The sequence below is a fragment of the Aquarana catesbeiana genome, linkage group LG09 (assembly GCF_042186555.1).
Source record: "Aquarana catesbeiana isolate 2022-GZ linkage group LG09, ASM4218655v1, whole genome shotgun sequence".
NCBI classification, from domain to species: domain Eukaryota; kingdom Metazoa; phylum Chordata; class Amphibia; order Anura; family Ranidae; genus Aquarana; species Aquarana catesbeiana.
In genome coordinates, this window is record NC_133332.1 from 54,951,036 (window position 1) to 54,966,216 (window position 15,181).

Consider the following 15,181-nt stretch of genomic DNA (forward strand, 5'->3'; position numbering starts at 1 on the left):
ATGTTCTTTTGTATACTATGATCTTTTTTGTGTTTTGTTTTTGTGTATCATGTATGTACTGTATAGATGCTACACGTCTTTTTATCCATTTGTATTGAACATGCAATATTATTAAAGTTAAATGTTAAATGTTAAATGTAAAATGCAATATTATTAAAGTTATTCATTTTTATATCATTTTTTTATCAGAGTTGGTGGTCTTTCACTTAGGGGGTATTTCCTTTTGTTCAAGTGCATCAGGGATGGGACTTCCATACTCTGGATCTGACATGATAGAGGTCTCCTTCTCTTTTCTAGGGTGGAGTTAGGAGTGCTGGATGTATATAAGATGTAGAGGGGTTACAATGTTGGGGGAATCTGAGGCCCTGTCAGGCTGGATGGTGCCTCATGATTTTTATTGGCAGCCGTGTCTATACTTTTTAGAACTGTCCTGAGTATCATTCTAGCAGATGTATTATATGCACAGGACAGCTTTGTTACTTTATGTATGTAGTATTTTCCCACTGTTTCTTTGCCCTACAGAATGATTGTTCATGTAGTTAAAGCAGCGCTCCACCCAAAAAGAGAAGCTCTGCTTGTCTGCCTCCTACCCACTTGATGTCTGTTTACCTGATTTATAGGGGCCCCAGAGCATTACTTTGCCCAGGGGCCCATGATGCTATTAAGACGGCCCTGCTGCCGAGAGTGAGACTCTGAGACTGTGGAGCAGAGCAGAGTAAGTTAACTTGTTATGCGCAGTGTGGACTCACTGGTCACTGGAGTGGACTTAGCACCTCAGCAATAGCCAGGGACAGTCACAGGAGGGAGGGACTGGGTGGTCTGGCCCGGGACTGGGGCCTGCCTGGGGGTCAGTGCAGTGGCCGCCCCAGTGCAGGAGGAAAAGCACAGAGCCGAGGAGGAAACAAGGAAAGAAGGTGCTGCTGGCGGCTGGCCTGGGTACCTACGTAGGTGTTTTAGCATGTGAGATAATATTAATTAAGGTAATATTAATGATTGCATGGATTCATTCAAGAAAACATGGGCTGCTGCATCACTATTGCAGATTTGCAGAAGCTGCGGGTCTGTTTGATGCAGTGCCAAACAAAGCAGGAGACTGCGGATGTGACTACAGGAAATGACCAGAGACTGCGGATGTGACTACAGGAAATGACCAGAGACTGCGGATGTGACTACAGAAAATGACCAGAGACTGCGGATGTGACTACAGAAAATGACCAGAGACTGCGGATGAGACCACAGGAAATGACCAGAGACTGCGGATGTGACTACAGGGAATGACCAAAGACTGCGGATGTGACTACAGGGAATGACCAGAGACTGCGGATGTGACTACAGGGAATGACCAAAGACTGCGGATGTGACTACAGGAAATGACCAGAGACTGCGGATGAGACCACAGGAAATGACCAGAGACTGCGGATGTGACTACAGAAAATGACCAGAGACTGCGGATGAGACCACAGGAAATGACCAGAGATTGCGGATGAGACCACAGGAAATGACCAGAGACTGCGGATGAGACCACAGGAAATGACCAGAGACTGCGGATGAGACCACAGGAAATGACCAGAGACTGCGGATGTGACTACAGGGAATGACCAGAGACTGCGGATGTGACTACAGGGAATGACCAGAGACTGCGCATGTGACTACAGGGAATGACCAGAGACTGCGCATGTGACTACAGGGAATGACCAGAGACTGCGGATGTGACTACAGGAAATGACCAGAGACTGTGGATGTGACTACAGGGAATGACCAGAGACTGCGGATGTGACTACAGGAAATGACCAGAGACTGTGGATGTGACTACAGGAAATGACCAGAGACTGTGGCTGCGACTACAGGGAATGACATAGCATAACGATGAGTCTACAGGCAGTGTGAAACTACTGGCAGAAAGACCTACCTGGCCAGCGGGCTCACCTCCCACTCTCAGGTCTGGGGGCTGGGCTTTCCACAGTAGGGGGCGGGGCTTTCCACAGTAGGGGGTGGGGTTTCTGCGGTCTGGGGCGTGGCTCAAAAGTGGTCCGTGGCGGGGCTCAAAAGTGGTCCATGGCGGGGCTCTCAGATGTGCAGGGGAGGCACTGCTCCCTCTCTGCTCCGAGTCCATACAAGCTACATGGGGCGGGGCAAGGCAGGGTCAGAGCATCAAAGGAGCTCCCGGCCCCGCCCCTCCCTGCTGACAGAGCCTCCCTCAGCCCAAGCCGAGCCCAACAGCCCAGGCCGGCGCACCCCGGTGGTCGGACGGTGTAAAAGCAGGCTCAGGCAGCACACAACAGTGTGTGAGTCAGTGCCTGCCGAGTGCGGCGATGTAGTTGAAGCACACATAATGTTACTACATCTGCACTGATGCTCTGGGGGGAGTTTCAACCCCCCCCCCCCCCTTAGCTACGTCCCTGTGTGGGCACAGCCTCACTTCATGGGAAAACATGGGAAAACATTTTTTTTTTTCATGGAGTTTTGCTTTAAGCAGTTTCACTTTTATACCTATTACAAGGAATGTAATAGAAATAGGAATAGGAATGTAGAAAAAAAAAAGCATGACAGGACCTCTTAAATATGAGATCCGGGGTCAAAAAGACCTCAGATCTCATATTTACACTAAAATACAATAAAAAATAAATAAAAAACGGCCCTTTAAGAGCTATGGGCGGAAGTGACGTTTTGACATGGCTTCCACCCTGCAATGATATGGAGACGGGTGGGGGCCATCTTCCCCTCACTCAGCTCCATGCCAAGCAGGGGAGAGGACCCGATCACCTCAGAGTCTGCAGAGTCCCCCCTTACAGTGGAAGGAAACTCTAAGCGGTGGAGGGCACTGGAGCGTGGCGGTAGGGGGGGGGGGAGTGATCTTGCGGCGAATCCGCAGCAGAGACCACTTTTATCTTGAAGTGGACAGCCTGCTGAACAAGAGGATACCGTGGTTATGGCAGCTAGCTGCTGCCATAACAATAATCCTCTTCAAAGTGCCGACATATAACGACGGTGGGCGGTCCGGAAGTGGTTTTTAAGCTTGGTGACTCTGAAAGAATAAAGTCAGTTGGGTTAGCATTACAGCCAGGCAACTAGCATTTTCAGAAGGAGGTCAGCAATGACAGCTCCCAATGTTACTCTCGTGACAGGTTTACATTAATAGGCCGGTTGATGTAAAACATGGCAAGCACATGGCTTTAGGCCAACCATTCTCACAGCGGCAGTGCCCTGACACTCACACAAAGGAGATTTTGGCAGGAAGGAAGGCCGCAGCATCAACATCACAGCCAGACATGGCAGCTTACATTCATTCTGATGTGAGGCACAGCAAGCCATTTTTAAGCAGCCATTTTGCACCACAGAAACCTATTTTTTTGGGGGGAAATTCTGAGTACGAAGCCTCAAAACACATCCTACATAAATCAATATGTGCTACAAAGCAGCTGGATGTTGGGAATGTGACCTACAGCACCACGTGTGCATGAGAAAAGCCTGCATCTGAGGGCTAGGAAAAGCTGAACTCACAGAATTTGAAGAAGAACGGTTTGGGGAAAAATGAGGGATCGGTGGAATTTAAAAAAAAACGTACGTCATTCACTGGGTGAGGTTTTTTTTTTGTACATTCCAGACAAGACGTGAACCTGAAGTCCATCCAGTCTACGCATACAACGCCCCCACGGCTCCTTCCTGCCAGCCATGGAAGGGTTAAAGGATATTCCAGACACCACAGAAGTCTGCCAGAGAGCAATCTAAGGACACGTTATTCTCTGGTCAGGGTGTGTACCCCATGACGCACCTCTCCGAGGCTTGGATGAAGATCTGCAGAGCGGAACACAGGGAAGCAACCAAAAGGGACAGCAAACTGTGCTAAGAGGAAGACAAAGCATGGAAAGTGAATGCTGAGCTGTATACACTATACACATACTGTATACATTAGGGCTGCCACCTTTTCTTCAAGTCAAACCTGAACACTTTAGTGGCACACGGCAATTTTTTTTTTTTATAGTATAAACTATACATATATTTTGCTATTAAATAACATTTCTAATCATATGAAGTTAATAACAAGAGTCCCCCTCTACATCAGAGTCCACAGAGTTCCCCTTTTACATCTGAATCCACAGTTCCCTTTCACTGTAAGGGGGGACTCTGCAGACTCTGATGTAAGGGAGAACTCTGGGAACATAAGAGATCCTCTGGGAACCCTGATTTAAGGAGGAAACACTGAGAACTCTGATGTACGAAGAAGACTCTAATGTAAGGGGAAACACTGTGGCCTCTGGTGTAAAGGGGAACTCTGATGTAAGGGGTGCTCTGAGAACCCTGAATTACCTTAGTGTACTTACTCAGAGGCAGAAGAGAGAAGGGGGAGACTTCAGTCACAGACAGGGATGGATGGTGAGCTCACTCACCCCTTGGCAGTCAGCACCTCTCATCCAGATGTATCTGAGGCTGCTCGACTTCAAATTTCCAGCCCCAACTTCCCTTTTCTGAGGCACAGCGCCGGGGATTGGAGTGTGGGCAGAGGCGTTGCTAGGGGGGGGTGCGGGGGGTGCGGTCCGCACCCGGGTGACACCCGCTAGAGGGGTGACACCCTCCCGACAGTAAGGAAAGCCCTGGCATTTTTTTTTTTTCAGCTGACCCGTTCACCCTGCAGCCCGCTGGGCTGGAACAACACACCTTCAGCGCCGCGGCCGCGCCTGGTGTGTCACTGTGCGAGTGTGTCCTCCTCCTTCCTCCTCCCTACCCTACTGAGCCAGCGAGCCTCAGCCTGTCACATCTCACACTGCACTGCAGACATGATGATGACGTCACTACACACACTACTAGTATCTCCGCCCATGCTGTGAAGCTGCCCTCCTCTCCTCTCCAGACTCCAGCTGCTGCTGGCGCCCAGGTTCGGAACAGGTGCAGGGGGGGGTGTCCTGGTGTCCACCACCGGCCCGAGCCCAGGGTGAGGTATGTATGTGTGTGTGTGTGTGTGTGTGTGTGTGTGTGTGTGGGGGGGGGGGGGGGGGGGGGGGGCGACACCATGTTATACCGCACCAGGTGACACTAACCCTAGTGACACCACGGAGTGTGGGCAGACAAAGAGGGGTAAGGGTGGGGGTGGGGGGGAAGAGGTGCAGATCGAGCCCTCTCTCCTCTCCCATTTGTGTGTGTGTGTTTGGGGGGGGTTGATAGTGCTGGCTTTGGGCAGTGTGAAAGAGTGTAACAGACACTCTCAGCTTAGACAACTGTAGCCAGCATCCCGGGTGGGAAGCCATAGTCCAGTCTGAATAATTTGTCCGGGTTCAGACAGTCTGAAACCCGGACACATGATTCCAAAACCCGAACTGTCCAGGTGAATCCTGGACAGGTGGCAACCCTAGTATAGATACAACTTGTATTTTATGAATGGGTCAAACCTTGTATGCTGTGAGTGGTTCATACTTTGTATGACGTAAGTGGTTCATGTCGTAAATGGTTAAGGATTGTATTGCGTGATTCATACCTTGTGCATTGTGAATGGTTCATGGTTGTATTTTGTGAATGGCCCATACCTTAGATTTTATGAAAGACTCATGCCTTGAATTTTGTGAGTGGTTCATACCTTGTATCACGTGAGTGGTTCATGTTGTAAATGGTTAATGGTTGTATTTTATGAATGGCTCATACCTTGTGCGTTGTGAAGGGGTCATGTTTGTATTTTGTAAATGGCTCATACCTTGTGCATTGTGAATGGTTCATACCTTGTATGACATGAGTTGTTCATGTTGTAAATGGTTAATGGCTGTATTTTGTGAATGCTTCATACCTTGATATGTAAATGGCTCATACCTTGTGCGTTGTGAGTCATTCATGCCTTGTATGTAGGGTTGATACCTTTTCTTCTAGCCAAACCCAAACATTTTAGCGGCCAGGGACACCTTTGGATGCCCCAAGGTGAATAGTAATGTGGTGCACATAGCGTGCTGCAGCAAAATATGGGTGTGGCCAAATTACTCTTGCTGAAATCATCACCCTGCCCCCCCCCCCCCAGTGATGCAAAACCTGCCCCCAGAAAGCCGCCCACAGCTCCTGGACAGCAACAGATTTGTATGTGACTATCCTGGTTACTTGGGGAGCCACAGCCTGGTCTGAATAATGTGTCCGGGTTTCAGTCTGCTTGGAACCCGGACACATGATTCAAAAATTTGGACTGTCCGGGTGAATCCCGGACAGGTGGCAACCCTACTTGTATGTTGTGAATGGTTCATGGTTGTATTTTGTGAATGGTTCATACCTTGTGAATTGTAAGTAGTTCATGCCTTATATGTTGTGAATGGGTCAAACCTTGTATTTTGTAAATAGGTCATACCTGCGAGTGCTTGCGAGTGGTTCATGTTGTGAACGGTTCATACTTTGTGCATTGAGTGGTTCATGGTTGAATGTTGTGAATGGTTCTTGCCTTGTGTTTTGTGAATAGTTCACAGAGTACAAGGCATTCTGTGAATGGCCAAGGGGAGAGAATGGGCCAAAAAGTAGCTATTTTAAGAGACACAGCAGCATTCCAGCAAGAGGTAACTTTTGTACACACACCTGAAATAAAAATAAATATATATATCGTATATACTCGAGTATAAGTCGAGGCCCTAATTTACCACAAAAAAATGGGAAAAACTTATTGACTCGAGTATAAGACGAGGGTGAGAAATGCACAGCTACTGTAAGTGGAAAAGAGGGTCAACAATGCCCATTTGCAGCCTCACTGTGCCATTTGCAGCCTCACTGTGCCCATTTGCAGCCATAGGTCCCCCGAACTTCAAACTTGGTAGTTAAGGGTTCCTAGATGCCCCCTAACTGCAGCCAAAATTTGGGGTCTCTGAACCCAAAGAGTCCCGAAATGACATTGCTGCAGATGGACACAGTTGACCGACTTTGGGGCCCTGTATCTCGGGGCCACTTAGTTCTAGGAACCCCAAATTTGGTGTGCTAACCCAGTGGAACTGGTACCACAACATATCCAAAGCAGGATATGCCTGTAAGCTGTCATCTTCGTTGAGCCGCGCATGCGCAGCTTAGCGAACATTTACGGACCAGATCCGTGCCGAGGGGATGTGACTCCCATGCGCCTGGCCTATCAAATGGCCGAAGGCACGGGACTCGGAAGGAAGACCGGGGCAAAGATGGAAGCGCAGGAGGCCCGCCGGATCGGTCCCATGGCTCCGCTAAAGTACACCGTTTGACAGGTAAGACTGACATAATGTACTAATATGCTGTGCATACTAGCACATTATTATTATTATTTAAGGTACTTATATAGCGCTGTCAATTTACACAGCGCTTTACATATACATTGTACATTCACATCAGTCCCTATACCCTCAAGGAGCTTACAATCTAAGGGCCCTAACTCACATTCATATACTAGGGCCAATTTAGACAGAAGCCAATTAACCTCCCAGCATGTCTTGGGAAGAAACCGGAGTACCCGGAGGAAACCCACGCAGGCACAGGGAGAACATGCAGACTCCAGGCAGGTAGTGGGATTCGAACCAGCGACCCTTCTTACTGCTAGGTGAGAGTGTGTGTGTGAGCGGGTTGATGTTTGTTTGTGTTTGTTTTGATGTTGGTGAGTGCGTTTCTAAAGGGCAGTGGAATCAGGGCTGGTGCGGGGTCTTTTGACACCCTAGGCCAAACCTCATTTTGTGACGCCACCAGCCACCAGCACCGATCAAATGCAACTTCACCAATGCCAGTCAAATGCAGCCTCACCAGCACCAATCAAATGCAGCCTCACCAGCACCAGTCAAATGGAATCTTACCAGCACTGATTAAATGCAGACAACATGATGGTGACCGTCCATGGTGGGAAACACAGATTGGTAACTGGCAGTCTGGCACTGATGATCGGAGGCACGCAGCGGCGCAGCGCAGGGGATGTCTCCTTATCTTCCTCCATTTGATTCAGTCGGGACACTGTCACAGGCGGCACAGTCCTCCGCCCACCGCCGCTCCGCCTCTGGCACTGGATGGAAGGGCATCAGGAGTGGCTGCCTGTTGTATTGAGACTGACATAGTTGCTGGCTGCAGAGAGAGGGAAGAGGGTCACCAATGGCCGGGCGCCCTCTAGTCATCCTAGTGGTAGCACCAGCCCTGAGTGCAATCACTAAATGCACGCGGTGTGGTGGAAGATTTGGAGGACCACAATTCTGATTTAGCCTCATTTGGAGCCATTTTGGCCTATTTATGGACTGTTTAATCACAGACTATTATTACAGTCACTATTGTTATAGTAACTAACACTTGTCACTGGGTGTTCATTGTACAGTATTTAGGCATCAGCACCACTATTTACTTTTAGGTATAGGGTAAATACGGTTTAAAATTACATAGTTAGTCTGGTTGAAAAAAGACACAAGACCATCTCGTAGTTCAACCAATAAAAGAGAGAAAAAAAAAAAAGAATCATACAATCCCATATACACAACCCCATACACACAGTTGATCCAGAGAAAGGCAAAAAAACCCAGCAAAGCATGATCCAATGTGCTCCATAAGGGGAAAAAATCCCTTCCTGATCCCCTGAGAGGCAATTAGATATTCCCTGGATCAACTTTACCTAGAAATGTTAGTATCCAGTTATATTATGTACATTTGGGAAAGGATCCAGGCCTTTTTTAAAACAATCTATTGAGCTGGACAGAACCACCCCTGGAGGGAGCCTATTTCACATTTTCACAGCTCTTACTGTAAAGAAGCCTTTCTGTATTTGGAGATTAACTCTCTTTTCCTCTAGACCTAAAGAGTGCCCCCTTGTCCTCTGTGATAACTTTAATTCCCAGCTTGTTTCACTGCTTGGCAAGTCATTAGCTGAGCAAAAGCACTTCCTTGGCTACATACTACTAACTCAGTAGGTAGGTGAGCAAGTCAGAGGATGTTTTGACTTGAGCTCTTCCTTGAGCACAGATGAACCACCCCTTAAAGTTTTGTGAGCTGCCATTGCGGATTTATTTTTAAAGGTACAGGCACCAGGGATGGTACCTGGCTTTAGAACCTAGACAGTCCCTGACATGTCTGAAGTCAATAAAGTCTCCAAAATGTCTAAGCACTGATTTTGTTGGCATGGGCAACAGAGAGAGTTCTACTTCAGAGACTTTCAATTCCACATCATGGTGTCAGGGTTAGCTGAAAGTCAGGGTGATATAAAGTACAGAAGGAGGGGTTATTTAATACAGAGGGTAGTGGAGAGGGGGGGGGGTGAACGGAGATGGCAGAGACACGGGGGGGGGGTTTGCCGCAGCATGCTCGGTAAATGAGCACAGATTCTGCTCAGTGAGTCAACACTGACCCCGGACTCCCCTTTGCTCAGTCAGTTCTTTTTCTTACTGTTAAATAGGTTTTCAAACCTTTTTCATAAAGTTAGCTTCTGGGAATCCAGTTACAGTAAATCCATTGTGCCTTGGTCATTGACCCTCGCCAAGTGAACTTCACTACCCTGCAGGGTTTTGTGTGCGGCGTTAAACCCTGCCAGGGAAAGGCGGCGCGGCGGCGATCCTAAATCACCCTCCTCCAGAGCTATAGACACAAATCCTTGCCACTCCGTGTAACAATTCCAGCTCATGCATTAAACAAACCCGATCGCATATTTTTTACGGAGTTGCCACTTGCCGTTAAGATTTGAAACCTACAAAATAAAAATTGTGTATGTTCATACAATATCATAATGTTGGCCTGAAGATACATTTTTTTTTCCCCTATGACATTGCAGCATTATATTTCAATAATGAGATTTCGTCAACAAATTGCTATGTGCTCGCTGTAGTGGCAATTAGTACATCAGACAATGTCCTCTGCAGATTGCTGAGCAATTTAATTTGGGAAACAGCAACAGCATAAGGCACATGATTATTAAATACACTAAAAAAGTCTTCAGACAAAGCTCTTATCACTGAACTGCAAAGAGATTGAGGAGCATGTAAAGAGGCCCTGTCACCAGTCCAACTTTTTGACATCGGTTCTGTGCACAGGCCATTTGTCACTGCGCCTACATCTGTCCAGAGCTGCACATTGGCAGCCTACAGAGGTGGATTATACACTATATTGTCAAAAGTATTGGGACACCTGCCTTTAGACGCACAAGAGTTTTAATGGCATCCCAGTCTTAATCCGTTGGGTTCAATAGTGAGTTGGCCCACCCTTTGCAGCTATAACAGCTTCAACTCATCTGGGAAGGCTGTCCACAAGGTTTAGGAGTGTGTCTATGGGAATGTTTGACCATTCTTCCAGAAGCGCATTTGTGAGGTCAGGCATTGACCGCTCTATTTAGTCCCAAAGGTGTTCTATTGGGTTGAGGTGCAACAGTCAAGTTCCTCCACCCCATACTCGCTCATACATGTCTTTATGTACTGGTGCACAGTCATGTTGGAACAGGAAGAGTCCATCTCCAGACTGTTCGCACAAAGTTGGGAGCATGAAATTGTCCAAAACGTCTTTGTATGCTGACGCCTTAAGAGTTCCCTTCACTGGAACTAGAGGGACCAAGCCCAACCCCTGACAAACAACCCCACACCATAATCCCCCCTCCACCAAATGATTTTGACAGGTGCACAAAGCAATGTCCATAAAGACATGGATGAACGAGTTTAGGGTGGAGGAACTTGACTGGCCTGCACAGAGTCCTGACCTCAACTCAATAAAACATCTTTGGGATGAATTAGAGAGGAGACCGCAAGCCAGGTCTTCTCATCCAACATCAGTGCCTGACCTCACAAAAAAAAAAAAAAAGGGCCCTGCACCATTTTGGTGTGGTGCGATTCAAGCCATACAAAATGAATGTCTCAAATTACACTGCACAGATATCGCATGTGTTTTGCACAGGAATTCAGTGCGATTCCTTTGTAAATCACATGCGATGTGCCACATCGTGGCAGTGTGAACCTAAGCCAAAACAGAAATGCCAGTTGGAGCAGCCTTTAGGGCAGGGGTCTCCAAACTTTTTGAACAAAGGGCCAGTTTACTGTCCTTCAGACTTTGAGGGGGCCGGACTGTGGCCAGTGGGAGTAGAAAATCCCTTGTCAGTGGTAAAGAGTGCTCCATCATTGATATTAGTTTGAGGAATATTGCCCCATTGTTAGTATTAGGGGAAGAAATTGTGCCCTATCATTGGTTTCATTGGGAGGAATGGGACCTTGCAGTTGGTGTCAGTGGTAGGAATAGTGCCCCATTGTTGTGTTTAGTGGTAGGAATAGTGCCCCATTGTTGGGTTTAGTGGTAGGAATAGTGCCCTATTGTTGGTATCAGTGACAAGAAATATGCCCCATTGTTGGTGTAGGAGGAATAGTGCCTTGTATCAGTCGGAGGAATAGCAAAGAGCCACATCCAGCTCCCGGTCCACAGCTTTAGGGCATAAAATGTAAACAAAGCAGGAGCTGCTTTGAAAGTGTACCTGCTGGCATCCGTGTTCTGCTGTGTGGGCATGCCCGCTATCAGCCTCTCTGCTCCTGTCCATCAGGTAAATGATTGGCTGTTCTGTGAGCCACAAACATAGATAAATGACAGCAGGAAAATACTACAGAGCATCACTTGAGTAAAGCTGCCTAAATCACTTATTAGTAAAATGATAAAATACCTATTCAGCAATTACTGCGAAACTCCATAAAGTGAATATTCAACTACAGAGTGACCATCAAGCATGCTTATAGATAAGATGAAACTCCCATCAATCGGTAGCCAGACTTGATCCACTCGAGCTCCTATCTCCTTTCTCAGTTAAGGATCTATAAGGAAGGTTCCACCATTGAGGCAGATTATCATTTAATACTTTGTCTATTTGTAGACAAAGTTAAAAACACTGGTAAATCGCACTCACATGCTTGAAATAGTAAATAAGCATCAGATCAAGTACAGCTCTAGACCGATGGTGCCCAATCCGCCTGTTCTGTGACAAGCAGCGTCCGCTCTGTAACAAGTAGCGCGCATTCCACCCAGGTTAATAGCTAAACCTAAAGGCTCCTTCACATATGCGCCTCAAGCCTCTCTTCAAAAGGAGGGATATTGTATCTTGATTTTAATGAAGAAAATGAAATGAGTATAAAATTTAGGGAGTAAAACTATGTCGTTATTGATCCACCAAGCATAGTCTGTAGCAACATGAATGCCAGGAGGAAATTTGGGGTCCACTATAAAAGAAGCTAGTGGGGGAGTGTTGGAGATCATTCCATATTTTTTGTTATGTTGTCTCCAAAGTTGGTATTGGAGTACTAGGCAATTAAGTGTTGAAAATAGGATTTTTATAACAGCTTACCTGTAAAATCCTTTTCTTGGAGTACATCACGGGACACAGAGCCATAGCTTTTAACTATATGGGTATATAGGCACCTTCAGGTGTTGGACACTGGCACACCCAATACAGGAAGTTCACTCCCTATATAACCCCTCCTCCTACCAGGAGTACCTCAGATTTGTAGCAAAGCAATATACACAACTCCCAAAAGAGGGGAGGGACCTCTGTGTCTCGTGATGTACTCCAAGAAAAGGATTTTACAGGTAAGCTGTTATAAAAATCCTATTTTCTTTATAGTACATCACGGGACACAGAGCCATAGTTATTAACTATATGGGATGTCCCATAGCAATGCTATTTGAGGGGAGGGAGACACAACCCGCAGGGCACCCACAGACTTGAGGACCTATACCGCTGCCTGCAGCACACTACGCCCAAAGGCGACAGCCTCATGCCTTTTTACATCCACCTGATAAAACCTGGTGAATGTATGTACTGAAGACCAAGTTGCGGCCTTACAGATCAGAGCCATGGAGGCCTGGCGATGCACTGCCCAAGAAGCACCAATTGCTCTGGTAGAGTGCGCTTTGACTTGAAAAGGCGGAATCTTACCTTTTAAACCATAAGCCTGAATTATAACTTGCTGAATCCACTTAGAAATAGTGGATCTCGATGCTGCCTGACCTTTCCTAGGACCCTCTGGCAGCACAAATAAGACATCAGTCTTCCGGATCTGAGCAGTGGTTTTTAAATAAACCTTGACTGCTCTCACCACATCAAGACAATGTAGTGACTTCTCTTCCCTAGAACATGGTTTTGGAAAAAACCATGGTAGGACAATATCTTGGTTCAGGTGAAAACCAGAGACAACTTTAGGCAGAAATCTTGGATGAGGGCGCAACACGACCCTGTCCTCGTAAATCATCAAATATGGCTTCTTACAAGAAAGAGCAGCCAATTCCAAAACCCTCCTTGCTGAGGATATAGCAACCAAGAATACTAACTTCCTTGTCAGAAGGACTAAGGGAGTATGCTGTATCGGTTCAAAGGGCTGTTTTTGTAACACTGACAAAACTAAGTTCAAGCCCCAAGGGTTCAAAGGTGGTCTAACAGGCGGATTAAGCCGCATCACCACTTGCATAAAAACCCGGACCAAGGAATGCGAAGCAAGCGGTCTTTGAAATAAGACCGATAAGGCTGAGACTTGGCCCTTAATAGTACTCAAGGCCAGCTTCATCTCTACCCCTAATTGTAGAAAGGCAAGAATTCTGCCTATGCTATACTTCCGAGGGTGCCAACCCTTGGATTCACACCAGGAAACATAAGCCCTCCAGACTCTATAATAAATGATTCTGGAAGCTGGCTTCCTTGCATTAATCAAGGTAGATATAACTGACCCGGATAGCCCACGTTTCTTTAGAATGTGGGTTTCAATAGCCAAGCCGTTAAATTTAGAGTTTGTAAGGTAGGATGGAATATCGACTCTCGTGAGAGTAGGTCTGAAGGTAGTGGAAGGGACCAGGAATCTTTACGATTTCTGCATACCAGGACCTTCTGGGCCATGCTGGGGCTACAAGAATTACCAGCTTTCTTTCCAGCCTGATCCTTCAAAGAAGTTGTGGCAGCAACTGAATAGGGGGAAACGCATTCATCAGTGAAAACTGATCCCACGGGGTCACCAATGCATCTGTCCCGCATGCAGGTGGATCCCTTGTCCTGGACACAAAGTTGACCAACTTCGTGTTGAACCTGGACGCCAGAAGATCTATGTCCGGAGTCCCCCATTTTTGGCAAACAGACAGAAAAATGTCGGGGTGAAGGGACCATTCCCCTGGGAACAACTGCTGGCGGCTCAAGTAGTCCGCTTGCCAATTCTCTACTCCCGGAATAAAAACTGCCGATAGGCACAGGACATTCCTTTCTGCCCAAGTTAGAATATGGTTCACCTCTTTCTGTGCTGCGAGACTCTTGGTGCCCCCTTGGTGATTGATATAAGCCACAACTGGCATTGTTGAATTGGATCCTGACAGGACAACCCCATAACCTGAATGTCCAGGCCTTCAGGGCCAGACGCGCTGCCCGAATCTCTAGGATGTTGAAGTTCTTTCGGTTCTTGACCACTGTCTCTGGACAGTCGTCCTTTCTAGTACTGCCCCCCAACCTGAAAGGCTGGCATCTGTCATTACCACCTTCCAGATAACTGGTCTGAAGGATTTTCCGTTCAGCAGACTCCAGGTTACCAACCACCAACCGAGGTTCTGGGACACCCTTGGGGACAGTTGCATTGGCAAATCTAGAGCATGAACCGTTTTGATCCAAGTAGACAGGATACTGTTTTGCAACAGTCTCCAATGGAACTGGGCATAGGGAGCTGCTTTCAATGAAGCCACCATCTTCCCTAACAACTTCATGCAAAGGCGAATGGAGGGATCTCCTTTTGACCTGACCATCTGCACCAACTCTCTTATGGCGTTGATCTTTGAACAACTTTTTCTGGGCTGTGCCTATGATCAGATCCAAGTACTCCAGTCTTTTTACCAGTTTTAAGGAAGACTTCTCTAGGTTGAGAATCCAACCTAGCTTTTCCAGGTATTTGATTGTAATGTGCACGCTTTACTCCAAACGGGCCACCGACTGGTCTATTAGCAATAGATCGTCCAGGTATGCCAAGACTGTTATGCCCTGCGCCCTTAACCTGGCTAGAGGTGGAGCCAGCACTTTTGTAAATACCCGGGGTGCTGTAGCCAGCCCGAAGGGCAAAGCTACAAACTGAAAATGATGCTGTTCTACCTCGAACTGCAGAAACTTCTGGTGAGCGGGACATATAGGTACATGCAGCTATGCATCCCTGATGTCGATAGACGCCAGAAGTTCTCCCCCTTGTAGGATAGAAACCACTGAGCTGATCGTCTCCATGCGAAAAGAGCGGATCAGGAACTGATTTAGATTCTTTACATC